Here is a 15369-nt window from a genome sequence, read left to right as displayed (position 1 = left end):
TAATTGTGCAACTCCCACTAGACACCTTGTCCCATCTATACTTAGTCCATTTTCTCTGTCTATATTCCCGAACATCTGGAAATAGACTGTATGTGTAGGAAGGGATAAATGGGTTGATAGTCTTTTCTCAGGTCAATTGACGAATGAACGAATCTTTCTGCGCAATTGGTTGCTTGTCTGGTGCTGGTAAAAGGGCACTGCATGGGATGGGCAGAGGGCCACAGAGCATCCCAGATGCAGGAAGGGGGTAGACTGGGTGGGGGCTCAGGCTCAGCTGGCATCTGGGGTCAGGACCCTGCTGCGACCCTCTCTCTGCTGCCCAGTCCTGCTTCATGTCAGAACCCCCCACCCTCCACCTGGCTCCACCTTCCCTCTGGCTGGCCATCTCTGTGTGACTGACCACAGCAGTCAGCCTGTTTGTACATGTCTAAAGAGTTTGATTGCACCTTTCTGAGTTAGCTACCCACTCACGGACCCCCAATGCAGCCAGCAAGGAGGGATGGGGCGAGGACTTGGACGCTTCCCCAACTGCGTTTTGAAGAATGCGGACAGACAGGAGTCCTTCCCAGAAGCAAGGCGTGTTCTGAGCAAATATCCTGAGCTGTCCACACCCACTGATTTGTGATATCACGTGGGCCCTGCCTCTAGCTGCTGGGTCACTCCTCGCGGCGCACATGAAAGAAGGCAGTGTGTGGCAAGCGGTAACTTGACGTGTCACTGCCGCTCATTGATCTTGTGACCCCAACAATCTGCTTACCCCACCCTGGTGGAGTTGTGGTACAGCCGATGAAAAAATGTGTCAGTTGGCATCCTGGCTGCTCCACTTCCGATTCAGCTCCCTGCTAACATTCCTAAAAAGACAGCGGACAGCAGCCAGCGTGTCTGGGCTTCTGTCCAGGATGGACATCCTGGCTCCTGGCTTCTGCCGGGCTCAAGCACAGCCATGGCAGCCATTTGAGGAGAGAGCCAGCAGGTGGAACATCTTTTTTCCTCTCTGTCTCCTCTCTGTAATTCTATCTTTCAAATAAATGAATAAATAAGCATTTTTTAAAGAAAAGAAGTGGGTTTTTTTTTGTTTTTTAAAGAAAAGATTATTTATTTTTATTGGAAAGCCAGATATACAGAGAGGAGGAGAGACAGAGAGGAAGATCTTCCATCCGAGGCTGGAGCTGAGCCAATCCAAAGTCAGGAGCCAGATCTTCCAGGTCTCCCGTGTGGGTGCAGGGTCCCAAGGCTTTGGGCAGTCCTTGACTGCTTTCCCAGGCCACAAGCAGGGAGCTGGATGGGAAGCAGGGCCATTGGGATTAGAACCAGCGACCATATGGGATCCTGGCGCATGCAAGGCGAGGACTTTAGCCACTACGCTATCGTGCTGGGCCCAAGAAATGAAGTTTAAAAATAGAAATAAAAAGGAAGAGAAGACAGGAGAGCGAGCAGGTGTTCCCAGTTAGCCCCAAGGGCAAAAGGGGAGGCAGTCCCTGCCCACAGGACTACTGTACACTCCTCTGTAATAATGGGGCCCACCTTGGCCGGGGGCAAAGGAGACCTGTGGTGAAAATCAAATAAAAAGTAAAAATGCCCAGTTTGGGGCAGGCATTGTGCAGTAGCAGGTTAAGCCGTGGCTTGTGACATCAGTACCAGTTCCAGCCCTGGCTGCTCAGTTTCCCAGTCGGCACTCCTGCTAAGGCTGCTGGGAAGGCAGTGCAGGATGGCCCGAGTGCTTGTGGTCTAAGTCTACAGGGAAGATTCTGATGGAGTTCCTGGCTCACATCCTGGGCCAGCCCTGGCCATGGCAGGCCTTTAGGGAGTGAACCAGCAGATGGATGGCTGCTCTCATTCTGTCACTCTACCTGTCAAATAAATAGATATGTTTTCAAGCAACAATAAGAAGGATCCAGTGTAGTAGCATAGTGGCTAAAGTCCTCGTCTTGCATATACCAGTATCCTATATGGGCGCTAGTTCCTGTCCTGGATGCTCCACTTCCCATCTAGCTCCCTGCCTGTGGCCTGGGAAAGCAGCAGGGGACAGCCCACAGCCTTTGGACCCTGCAACCATGTGGGACACCTGGAAGAAGCTCCTGGCTCCTGGCTTCAAATTGGCTCGGCTCTGGCCATTAGGGAGTGAACCAGCAGATGGAAGATCTTTCTTTCTGTCTCTCCTTCTCTCTGTTTATCTGCCTTACCAATAAGAGTAAATAAATCTTAACGAAGAAGGAGGAGGAGGAGGAGAAAAGAAAGAATAGGGGCACAGCAAGTAAAGCTGCCACCTACAATGTTAGTCTGCCATATGGGCACCAGTTTGTGTCCCAGCTGCTCCATTTTCCCCTGCTAATGGCTTGAGAAAGAGACAGGGTGTTTAGTCACCAACACCAGAGTGAGAAGGCAACGAAATGTTAGGATTCCTGCATCCATGTGAGAGACCCAGATGAAGCTCCTGGCTCCCGGCTTTGAGCCTTGCCCACTGCAACCATTTGGGGGCGAGAACCAGCAGGTGGAGGATCTCTTTCTATCCCCTCTCTCTGTAACTCTGATTTTCAAAGTAAAATAAAGCTAAGAGAGAGAGAAACAGAGCAAGAAAGAGAAAGGAAGGAAGAATGAATGAAAGAAAAAAAAAAAGGAAACCTCTCCCTTCCCATGTCTAAAAACAAGCAATGAGTTACATGGGGGTGGTGCTGTAGTGTAGCACACTACACCACTGTTTGCCATATTCTGCTTTTCAAACAAATAAATTAATCCTTATTTTAAAAAAAAAAGAAAGAAAAAGGAAGAGAGAGAGAGAGAAGGGGCCCGGCGGTGTGGCCTAGCAGCTAAAGTCCTCACCTTGAACACGCCAGGATCCCATGTGGGTGCCGGTTCTAATCCCAGCAGCTCCACTTCCCATCCAGCTCCCTGCTTGTGGCCTGGGAAGGCAGTTGAGGACAGCCCAAAGCTTTGGGACCCTGCACCCATGTGGGAGACCTGGAAGAAATTCCTGGATCCTAGCTTCGGATCGGCATAGCATTGGCCGTTGTGCTCACTTGGGGTGTGAATCATTGGACGGAAGATCTTCCTCTCTGTCTCTCCTCCTCTCTGTATATCTGACTTTAAAAAAAGAAAAGAAAAGAAAACTTTAAAAAAAAAAGAAGAAGAAAGAAAGAAAGAAAGGAAGGAAGGAAGGAAGAAAGAAAGAAAGAAAAGAAAGAAAGAAAGAAAGAAAGAAAGAAAGAAAGAAAGAAAGAAAGAGAAAGAATACATAGTTCTTCTTTGGCCAAGCTTTTCTCATAACACATTTGCACGCATACATGGCAGGTCATTTCACCCATGACAGCACAGGCACAGTGGGTGAAGATAAAGCCAAAGGAAGGTTCCTGAAGGAGCAGCTGTGGGCTGAGATCCCTGCCTCCTAGGACCCGCCTCCTGGGGAGAGTGCGCTGGAGTCTCTGGGTGTTAGGTTGCTTCTCTTGCCTACTCGGCAGCTCTGCGCCTCGCAGGGAGGGACTGGTGGGTGGATCCTGAAATCCAGCCTGGGAGGCATAGCCTGTCTCCCCGCCCAGGCCCTGCCCACAGTGTCCCTTTGCACTTGACAGGCAGGACAACTGCGAGTCCAGGTCAGTTGTCATATCAATCCGAGGACTCCGTGTCCACAGCTCTGGCTGCATGGCCTTGCGCACTCAGAACCTCTCAGCTGCCCCCTGCAGTTCTGGCCCCTCACCTCCTGCAAAAGCCAGAGAATTGGGTTGGAGCTCAAACCACCCGTGCCGGGGCTCCTTGTCTGTGGCTTGTAGACAACATGCAAAGACCTCAAAATAAGGTGGTATTTGAATGGCTTACCATGGGGACCAACTGACCAATCTTGACACCAATGCCATACTGACTTGTCCCCAGAGCTGCTGTATGTAGGGCCTCTCTGATGGCAGCTCTGAGCAGCAGGATTTGACTGGAGCCAATGAAAGGGGGACCCAGAGCATAGGGTGTCCCTGGAAATGGAGGATGCAGAAGCTTACCTACAAAGCCATGGCTAGATGAACAACAGACTCTCTGGAGGGTGTCCCCTAGGAACTGCCAGGCTGGATGAGGCAGCCATGCTCCTGAGCTCTAGGAAAAGGAGTAAGGTGGTCAGTCAATTGGTCTCAGCAGATAAAGGCACAGCCTTAGCTCTAAAGTGACTGGAGCCTGGGTTCAAATCCCAGGGCCTCTTCTGGCTAGCTGTGTGACGTTGGACAAATTACTGAACCTCTCTCTGCTTGAATTTTCTCATCATGGAGACAGGGCTGAGCTCACAGGAAGGATGTGAGTTAGGGAGTTCAAGAGCAGTGGAAGAGTGATTTTGGCCGTTGGAACAGCTCAGACAGAGAGACTGAGGCAGGAAAGACAAAATGATGGGGCTGGTGCTGTGGCACAACAAATAAACCACCACCTGCAGCACCAGTATTCGGTACGGATACGTTGGTTCAAGTCTCAGCTACCCTGCTTCTGATTCAGCTCTCTACTGATGTGCCTGGGAAGGCAACAAATGATGATTCAAGTGCTAGAATTCCTGTCACATCCATGGAAGATGCTGGTAGAATTCCCGGCTCCTGGCTTTGAGTTGGTCCAACATCAGATGTTGCAGCCATTTAGGCAATAGACCAGCAGATCAATAATTGCTTTTGCTGTCTGTCACTCTCTCTCCACCCCCTTTCGCTCTTGCCCCTTCCTTCCTTTCATCCTTTTTTCCCATCCTTCTTTCCTTCCTTCCTTCTTCTTTCCTTCTGTATCTCTCTCTTTCCCTATCCCTCTCTTCTACCTTCCCTTTCAAACAAATAAGCAAATGTCTACAAATCTATTTTAGGGATAGACACGTGATGTAGTGTTTAAGACACCACTTGTGTTGCCCAAATCCAATTTCAGACATCCAAGTCCCCACTCCAGCTTGCTCCTAGTCCAGATCCTGGGAGTCAGCAGGCGATGCTCCGGGTGCTGGGGCCGCCACCACTCACGTGCAAGATCCAGATTTGATTCTGGCTTTCATATGGTCAAGCCCTGAATGGTGAGGGCATTTGGGGAGCAAACCAGTGGTTGGAAAATCTCTTTTTCTATGTCTTTCTGTCTGCCTTTCAAATAAATTTTTTTTAAATGTTAATTATATATCTGTTACATCATACAGAATAGAAACAATTTTCTAAGTAAAATAAAGCTTGACCACCCCCACCCCTGTAAGATTCTCATCCTCCATACATGGTATAGATTCTATTACTTTCTTTTTTTTTTTAAGATTTATTTGTTTTTTATTAGAAAGTCAGATACATAGAGAGGAGGAGAAACAGAGAGGAAGATCTTCTGTCTGTTGATTCACTCCCCAAGTGGCCACAATAGCTGGAGCTGAACCAATCTGAAGCCAGGAGCCAAGAGCCTCTTCTGGGTCTCCCACTCAGGTGCAGGGTCCCAAGGCTTTGAGCCATCCTCAACTGCTTTCCCAGGCCACAAGCAGGGAGCTGGATGGGAAGTGGGGCAGCCAGGATTAGAACCGGCACCCATATGGGATCCCGGTGAGTGCAAAGTGAGGACTTTAGCCACTAGGCTACCACGCCAGGCCCAGATGCTTCTTTCTTCTTCTACTTTCTAAAGTGCTGGTTCCAGTTGATGACACTGATGTGCAGTTCACTGTGAGCTGAGGCTGTTTGGTACAGAGAGCTCTACGCACCTGTGCCTGCATACCCTCACATACAATCCTGTATTCTGAGCTGTCAGGTCACAGTGAGTGATGGCTCACAGATATCTGGTAAGCAGGGCTATGACTGTTCCTTCCTCCATGTCCCCATGGTGGAGCACCTGAAGATGCTCCATGCAAGCTTGTTTACTTAAAAGCAGGTCTGAGGGTTGCGTGTCCTGGGTGGCTCACTGACTTGGAAGGGCTCTTTAACCCTGAAGTGAATCTTCATTCCTCCTGCTTTGGTTTGAACTCTCATCCCAGGCAGATGGCATCAGAACACCTACAAGTACTGAACCAGGATTGGGTTGAAGTGACTTGGGGTGGGGAGGGACAGCATTGTGGTGCAGCAAATTAAGCTGCTGCTTGTATTGCAAACTTCTTATCTGAGCACTGTTCAAGTCCCAGCTGCTCTGCTTCTAATCCAGCTCCTGCTACTGTGCCTAAGAAAGCAGAAAATGGCCCGAGTATTTGGGGCCCCCAACTTCTCACATAGGAGACCTGGGTGGAGTTCCAGGCTGTTGGCTTTGGCTGCTGGGGGAATTTGGAGAGTGAGTAAGCAGATGGAAGATTTCCTTCTATGTCTCTCCCTTTCATTCTGTAACTTTGCCTTTTAAATAAATACATCTTAAGAAGAAGGAGGAGGGGCCCGAGGAGGAGGAGGGGCGAGAGGGAGAAGAGGAGCACAGGACTCAGGAAGCCTTAGGAAGGTGAGTCCAGCCTGGTGAAATGCTGCTGGTGGCCGAGCTCAGTAAAGGGAAGGGCTGTTTCAGCTCACAGCTCTGAGGTTCCTGGTCCAGGATCACAGACTCAGGAGGTTCTGCCTCTGCTGCGGGCGTTCATGCTGGCAGAAGCCCATGAAGCCCAATGCTTGGCATGACAACAGGTTGTGAGTGTGTCCCGAGTCTTTATCTAGACTATTGCTGCTCTCGCCTTAAAAATAAATAAATTATATATATATAAACATACATTAGGAGCCAGCATTGTGACATAGCAGGTAAAGCTGCTGTCTGCAGCACTGGAATTTTATATGGGCACCAGTTCAATTCCCAGTTGCTCTACTTCCAATTCCATCTCCTTATTAATGCTTTTGGAAAGCAGTAGAGGATGGTCCACGTGCTTGGCCCCCTGCACTCATACAGAGAGACCCAGAGGAAGTTCTTGGCCCACAGCTTTGGATCAGCCCAGCTCCAGCCATAATAGCCATTTGGGAAGTGAACCAGCAGATGTAGGACCTTTCTCTTTGCCTCTTCTTCTCTCTGTAACTCTCATCTGCCTTTCCAATAAACATAATCCATAAGGATCAGTACCCAGTCTGTGGGGCTGCAGTTAGGCTGACCTCCCCACATGAGCCACGGCTGCCGTCACAGGAGGCAGCAGCCCCAGGTTGGCCAAGCCTGTGACAAAGAGGTTTGTGAAGTTCAGACAGGGTCCCCATCCCAGTCCTGCCATATTAACATATGTTGGGGAGGAGACCCAGACCCATAGTGACCTATGACCCTTTGGTCTCACATTCTGGCAGTGGTACCCACAGACTCAGGTACTGACCCTTACAGGTGACCAGCTGTTAGCTGGCATCTTAGAGGTCGCCTCTCCAAAACTAGACCCCGTGAGGATGGAGCTGTGTCTCCTGCCTCAGACCAGGGCTCCCTAAGGACGGGGCTGTCTCTCCCCCGCCCCCGGAGCTCACTGAGGACGGCGCTGTGTTCCCTCAGCACTGAACTCCAGGAACAATTTAGCAGTTCCCAAGGGCAGCTGGACCGTGACTGGTGGCTGTGTGAGTCTGACCTCTCGGGTCTGCACAGCTGGCCTGGAGCTGATGGAGGGGCTGAGGGGCAGATATAGGTGCTGTTTAGGTCAAGCTGTTATTTCTCAGGAACCCTGAGGGCCACTCCATGTGGCCTGGCATCGTAGTGGGGAAGGGTTCAGTTCACCTCACTCAGAGCCTGATTCCTCCTAGATTCAGCCTATGGGGGTAAATTAGGGCTTTTCACAGCCAAGGTCAGTGTGAGGCCTGCAGCTAGGAAATGGCCATGTGGCCTTGTGTCTTTTATGTCGCTCTTGCTCATATCGGGGAGGAACACAAAGGGGAGACAGGGTTGGGGCTGGGGACAGAAAGGGAAAGGTTAACCACTCCTGGGGAGGCCTGGATGCCAGGGAGGAAGGAAGGGACTCTGGATGTGGGGTGGCTCTTAGGGCTTAGCCTGCCTCTACCTCCTTCCTCACACAAAAGCAGGTTGACACAGCAACAGAGGCCCATGCGAATCAGTGACCACCATGTGCCCATGTGTGGCTTCTGTCTCGTCCCAAGGCTGTTCTGAGCTCAGCAGAGAGAGAGATTGCAACCCAGGCTGGGCCTTGAACCAGTGAGCAGCGAGTCTGGGTCTATCGACTCCTATGAGGAAGAGTCAGGAAGATCAGGGCAGCTGGGGACAGACTCAGCTTAGGGACATTGGTGGTTGTGGGTCAGGAGGGCTGGCAGAGGACTGGGGAGCAGCCCAGAAACTCCAGGGGAAGGCTGGGGGGATGGGTGGGGGGCGGAAGGGAGGGGGGACAGAGTGTCAGAGACCAGCAGGCGGAGAGAGGCATGGGCTCAGGACCCTAGTGTGAAGCCACAGCTTGTAGGGCTGGCAGAAGGCCCCAAGGGAGGTAGGGTCCCCAGGGGTTGAATGTGACATCAGATCCAGCTTCCTCTGAGCCCCACTTGTCACACCTTTCATGACTTGGGCAACCCTCTGCCCAGCTCACGCTACAAGCTGATCCCATAAGCACAGGCCTTTAAAGATTTTTAAAGATTAATTTACTTTTATTGGAAAGGCAGATTTGCAGAGAAAAGGAAAGACAGAGAGAAAGATCTTCCATCTGCTAGTTCACCCCCCAAAATGGCCACAATGACTAGATCTGATTTGAAGCCAGGAGTCTCCAGTTTTCCAAGTCTCCCACATGAGTGCAGGTCCCAAGGCCGTAGTCTACTGCTTTCCCAGCTCACAAGCAGGGAGCTGGAAGGAAAGCGGAACAGCCGGGATATGAACTGGTATCTATATGGGATCCTAGCACTTGCAAGGGGATGATTAACTAATTGAGCCGTCATGCTAGGCCCCAGTTTTCGAGATGAGAGAGAGAGAGAGAGAGAGAGAGAGAGATATTTTTCATCTGCTGGTTCATTTTCGGAATGGCCACAACTCCATGAGTTGCTTTCCAAGGTGGAAGTGAGGACATGGGATCTGACTTGAGCACAGGATGACATTGGGCCGATGCACCCACAGTACCCTGTGGATTCCATAGCCTCCTTTTTGCCACTCCCTAGAGAGTATGGCCTACTTGGCAGTGGGAGCTGGGAACATAGAGGATCTCCCTCTTATTATTACTATTTTTAATCCATTTACTTTATTTGAGAATCAGAGACAACAGAGAGAGCTCTTTCACCTGCTGGTGCATTCCTCAAATGCTCGCAGCAGCCTGGTCTGGGCTAGGTGGAAGCCGGGAGTGACAAGGCTGGCAGGAACCCAGTGACTTGAAATGTGTCACCTGTTGCTCCCCAGGGGTCCGCCTTAGCTGGAGTCAGTATAGGGTCAGAGGTGGGAGTCCAATGGGGGCATGGGCTTGGGAAGCAGTAAGGCCGAAGGGCTGCCCCCTCCCTCTCTCTTTGAACAGCCTCCCCTGTGAGCCCCAGGCCAGCTAAAGGGGGCCTCCCACCCAGTGCTCCCTTGCCCTGTGTCCTCCTGGGACCCTGCAGGGGGCCTCAGGGGGGGAAGCGGGAGGCATGCAAGAAAGAGGACTGTTTGGACTGAGTTGGCCTTGGCTCCACACTGGGGGAGGGGAACAACTGGGGAGTGCAGGGGTTTGGGGATTGGGGGCAAAAGGTGAGTCCACTGTGGCCAAGCGCGGCATTTCAAAGGCTGGCAGGGCAGGGGGGCTGTAATCACCATGGCCTGGATAAGGAGCAGGAACTGAACCTAATCCGAAAGTCCCAAACCAAACACTGATAGCGGGCCCGCCAGGCTCTGACTGCCCTCTCCTTGCCCATGCTCCCTGCCCCCTAGGGTTAACTAAGCTGCACGTAATGATGGTTCTAGACCCAGATCCCAGCTTCCCATCTGCTCTAGGTTGGGTTCTGGTAAAGCTGGGCCTGTGGCGTGGCAGTGTGCAGCTGGGTTCAGATACCAGGTAGAGCCTGATGGCAAGGAGAGGTTAGTGTGGACAGGTAGCCCCTTGAAGGCATAGACATGGCCATGAGTGTCCTTGTGCCCATGATGCAAGGTGGGAAGGTGAGACCTGGAGGAGGAGGCAGCCCAGGTTCTGGGGATGGTGGGAGCGGTGAAGCCCTTGGCTCTGAGGCGGTGGCGTGTGCAGGACCAGGCTCTGCAGTCTCTGGCTCCAAGGACAGGTCACAGGGTCAAGGGACCCAGCTCTGCAGCCTCCAGCTGTCAACTCATCTCCTCTCACATTGCTTTCCCATTTCAGGAGAAGCAGTCCATGATCTGTCAGACTTACTAACCTCCTCTCCCTTGTCCCGTGCCCCTCACCTGTTCTGGGTATACCCCAAATTTGCCCTCCTCCTTTCCCATTATTGCCTCCCAGCTCTGAACATAGCAGTCTCGCTCATTCCTGTTCTGGTCAGTTTGGCTGCTCCAGCAAATGACCGAGGATTTCCATACTGAGCATTCATTTTCTCATAGGACTGGAGGCTAAAGTTCAAGGCAATGGTGCCGCTGACCTGGTGTTGGGGCTGGGCCTCTTCCTGGGTGGCAAACAGCTGCTTCTCCTTTTGTGCCCACGTGGTGGGGAGCAAAGACCATGCTCCCTGCAGTCTCCCTGACCCCATCACCACCTTGAGGCCTAACTTGCCCCCTGCACCATCACAGGGGCTTTAGGATTTTGGGGTACACAATATTCAGTCCATAACATCTCCTACCAGGGCTCCCTGTTTCTTAACCCCTTCACCTCTGTCCCAGCCCACTGGGGTCGACACAGTAGCCAAAACCTCAATGTTCAAACTTCAGTCAGAACTCTTCAGGAACCTCCTAAGCCCCCACAACATTTATGTATGTATTAATTGCAAAACATAAGATTTCTTTGGGGGCCCGACGCGATAGCATAGTGGTTAAAGTCCTCACCTTGAATGCACCAGGATCCCATATGGGTGCCGGTTCTAATCCCGGCTGCCTCGCTTCCCATCCAGCTCCTTGCTTGTGGCCTGGGAAAGCAGTTGAGGACGGCCCAAAGCCTTGGGACCCTGCACCTGAGTGGGAGACCTGGAAGAGGCTCCTGGCTTTGGACTGGCTCAGTTCCAGCTGTTGCGGCTGCTTGGGGAGTGAACCATCGGAAGGAAGATCTTCCTCTCTGTATACCTGCCTTTTCAATCAAAATAAATATATCTTTAAAAAAGAAAAAGATTTACTTGAAAGGCAGAGCAAGAGAGCAAGAAAGAGATCTCCTATCCTCTGGCTCACTGTCTAAATGTCTACAGTGGCCAGGCCAAAGCCAGGAGCCAGGAGCTGCGTTTGGGTCTCCCATGTGGGTGCAGGGGGCTGGAGCCCAAGTACTTGAGCCATCCTCTTTTGCTTTCCCAGGTGTTTAGCAGGCAGCTAGATTGGAAGTAGAGCAGCTGTGACTCAAACTAGCACTCAGTACTATACGTAGTAACTTACCCTGCAACGCCCTATCACTAACCCCAAACTTAACTCTTTTTTAAAAAAATATTTATTTATTTTTATTGGAAAGGTAGATGTACAGAGAGGAAGAGAGACAGAGTTGAAGATCTTCTGTCTGATGGTTTACTCCCCAAGTGGCAGCAATTGCTGGAGCTGAGCCAATCTGAAGCCAAGAGCCAGGATTGTCTGAGTCTCCCACACGGGGGAAGGGTCCCAAGGCCTTGGGCCATCCTTGACTGCTTTCCGAAGCCACAACCAGGGAGTTGGATGGAAAGTGGAGCTGCTGGGATTAGAACTGGTGCCCATATGGGATCCCAGTGCACTCAAGGTGAGGACTTTAGCTACTACGCTATTGCGCCAGGCCCCAAACTTAACTTTTAATTCCACATTTCCCCAGTCTTGTTGAGTAAGTGGAAAAATGGGTGCCACCCGAGCAGGAATAGCCTGCCCAACACTCCTCTGGTTGGCATCCCTCAATGCCACCACTCATTCGCCCAGGAGGTGTAGCTGCTTGCACCTCACCACATCCCCAGCCAGCTCATCTCCTCCCCCCGCATCTGCTTCTCTCCTCCCAGCAGCCCCTGCCAGGCCCACCTTCTCCTCCTTCACCTCCACCTGTCCACTTCCTGGCTCTTGCTATGACAAACATAGTGAAGCAAAGCCTGGACTGTCCCAGAACCTTCCGAAGTCTGTATGTGCCTTTCTTCCTTAAGCAACAGTAACGCGATAAGGTGAGAGAAGGGACTCAGAGAGGCCAGGCCATCTGCCTGAAGTCAAACAGCTGAACTGTGGGGCCCCTAGTCCTGTCTTCTTTCTTTTCTCTGACTCGGACTTAAGATTCAGGAACCAGAGTTTTGGGGGGACTCAGTCTACACAACCCAGATTTTCTATCTCGGACCCAGTGGTTCCAACATTTGCATGGGAAACCAAGGCCCAAGTATACCTCTGTGACTGTGTCCTGCGTTTCCCTCCTTCCCCAGGTATCATCACATTGATGAAGTCCTCAAAGCATCGAATTCCAGGGACACAGCAGCTCACTAGGGCAAATGGCCAGCACCAGGCCACTGGGGCCTCCAAGAACATCTGAGGGTGGGTGTCTGCTAAGGTCACCAGGCTACCCTGCTTCCTATTCTGCTTCCTTCTTATTTTCTTTTTATTTTTTTAAGATTTACTTGTCTTTATTGGATAGGCTTATGTATAGAGAGGAGACAGAGAAAGATCTGACCACAAATTTACTTCCCAAGCAGGCACAATGACCAGGACTGAACTGATCCAAAGCCAGGAGCTAGGTCTTCTGGATCTCCCATGCGGGTGCACGGACCCAGTGTTTGGGCTGTCCTTGACTACCTTTCCAGGCCACAAGCAGAGAGCTGGATGGGAAATGGAGCAGCTAGGATACAAACCGGCACCCATATAGGATCCCAGGGTTTGCAAGGCAAGAATTTTAGCCACATAGCCACCATGCCAGATCCCCAGCTTCCCTCTAATATGCACCCTGAGAGGCAGCAGATGAAGCTCAAGCACCCAGGTCCCTGCCACCCACGTGAGACCTGGATGAAGCTCCTGGCTCTCACTTTTGCCTTGGACCAACCTTGTCCATGGTTCTTTTGGGGAGTGAACTAGCAGATGGAAGATCTCTTTGTCTCTCCCTTTCTCTATTTACAAATAAAATAAATCTTTAAACAAATCAAAATAGCCTGAGTGGAGGAGGAGGAGGGCTTACATTGCCGTCCCTGGCAATGTGGACATGAATCTCCAGCAATCCTGTTGAAGGGCCCCTGGCTGGCTCCTAGCTCAGCTGTACTTCTGCCCTGGAATCCCACCACGTTGTTCTCCCACTCCTGCCTCAGCAGTCCCTCCCTCCTTGGCGGGCCTGTCATTCTCATTCCCGTTCAGGTGGCGGAGGGACAGCCTACCGGAGCAGCCTGGAGAAGGTCCCAGCCTGGCCCTGTCAGAGAATCTCCCACAAGACTGAGGCACTGCCCACCCTGCCACCTGCCACAACCTTTTCTGAGGATGCAAATGGCAGAGTGGGATCACCCTGTCTTGGAATTCCGAGGGGTTCCTGAGTTGGGAACACTGGGCTGTGGGTGGGAGCAAAATCTATAGCGTAGCCCCCACCCACTCCGGGGAGGGAGCCCAGCTGCTCTGGGTCAGGCTGGCGGCAAAGGTGGGTGGACACACGCCTGGCATCCAGCCCCAGCCCTGGCTGCTCGTTAGCTCTGAGCCCTGCAGGCCAGTTCACTGCACCTTTAGGTGGTTTCCTCCTCTGTATGGTGCAGATAACGATCCCAGCTGCAGGAGGCCAGCAGAGATAAACCATCTAGGAGGCCCTGTGGAAAGTGGCCTGTGTTTATCCCACTGTAAAGTGCTGTGATTACCCTGGTGGGCTAGGGGCAGGGCCTCCTGGACTGACCTGAAATGTCACTCCCAGACAGGATGCCAGGTCCCCCAGGCTGGGGAGGGCCTGTTTCTACAGAGAACTAAACACTCAGCAAACAGTCCCCTCACTGGGGGAAGCGGGGACAGGAGATGGCGGGGGAGGGATGAGCTTTGTACAGCCCCAATCCATCTGTGCACCACACCCTGGTGTTGGCAGAGGGCGCAGACACAGTGAAAACAGCCTCCCTCCTGGGCACGGCTCCCACCTGCCCCTTCCTGCCAGGAAGCTCCCCACCAGGGGAAAATTCCTGCAGGGGACCTTGTTGGGTCAGGGGCAGTAGCCAGGGGAGGCAACTGGCAAGATTGAGTCTCACCTTCCCTGAGCCCAGCTGAGAGCAGATTCCTGGGACTCTCAAACTCCACAAATACACCTCTGAAAGCAATTCAGACTTGATGGCCTGAAGAACCAGAATGAGCTGTTCAGCAAAGGGGTGGCAAGGCCTTGGGAGCCCCAAGCCTGAGGGACTGAAGAGCTGTGACTGCAACCACTTTCCCCTAAAGAACAGTGAGGTTGGTAACAGGTGTTGCCCAAGTCCGCCTCCCTCCAAAGTGATGTCATGTTCACTCCCTGCTTTCTGGGTGCAAAATCCAACTCATTTGGTGTAGTCCAATGCTCAAGGTGGCAGAAATGGTGACCGGGCCACGACCTGCCTCTGAAGGCAGCCCCTGACTCACCCATGACAGTGCTGTCCATTAGTCTAAAAGAAGGACCTGCAGGGCTGGCAAGAGTGGCCGGGGCTCCTAGGCATGGTCCTAGTATGGTCCTAGCTCTCCGGTTGGTGTGTGTGAGGATGGCAGAACAGTGGCTGAGCCACCCAGGGAAGCTGCAGGGAGGAGGTTCCCCACTGCAGTGCAGGAAGGAGTGAGTATGTGGCTTGCCTGCCTGCCTGCCCGTTGTGGGTCCAGAGATTGAAAGGACACAAAGGGGAGAAAGATATAGCGCCAGCTCTGGGGCTCTGACTGTGTGCCCCCTGGACCCTGCTAGGCCACACTGGAAGAGCTTCTCTCCCAGGCTGTTGGTCTGGTGCTGGTGGCCCACTTCAGTGATAGCAAGTGACATTCAAGGTTGGGAGTGCAGGAGACCGATCAGTCAGAGCCCCACTGAGGTGGAGGGCTTTGGGCAGCGAGGGCTGGCACAGTGGTAACCTAGACAGCAGGAAGGGCAAGAGGGAAGCCCGTCTGTGGTCTTAGTGAGGACGGGCCTGCTGGCTGCTGAGGGCATTGACAGCCACTAGGGACCGGGCTGTCCCCTAAATCCTAGATAAACCTGGCTCTCTCTTTTCCTGGCCCCCAAGTGGCTTATCACAGAAACTGGGTTTACATTTAACCGCACGGGGCTCTGAGTCAGACATGTGGCTGTCGGAGGAGGGAGGCTGGGAGGGAAGGCGAAGCCTTGAGCAAGAAGCAGGGCACTCCCGCAGCACAGGCCCTGGGGCAGGTGTCAAAGGTGCCCAGGCAGAGGCTGGGAGCACTCTGCCCTGATGGCAGGGTCCAGGTGCCCCCTGAAAGTCCATTCCTGGGGAATGGTTCTCGGGGAAAGCCTACACTTTGCAAGTCAGGTGATCTGGTTATACATTACATGTGGTTTTGTTCCTTTTGCTATTC

This window comes from Ochotona curzoniae, unplaced genomic scaffold (genome assembly GCF_017591425.1).
Source record: "Ochotona curzoniae isolate NIBS_2020 unplaced genomic scaffold, NIBS_Ocur_1.0 patch341, whole genome shotgun sequence".
Lineage (NCBI taxonomy): Eukaryota > Metazoa > Chordata > Mammalia > Lagomorpha > Ochotonidae > Ochotona > Ochotona curzoniae.
This window is presented reverse-complemented; position numbering follows the sequence as displayed.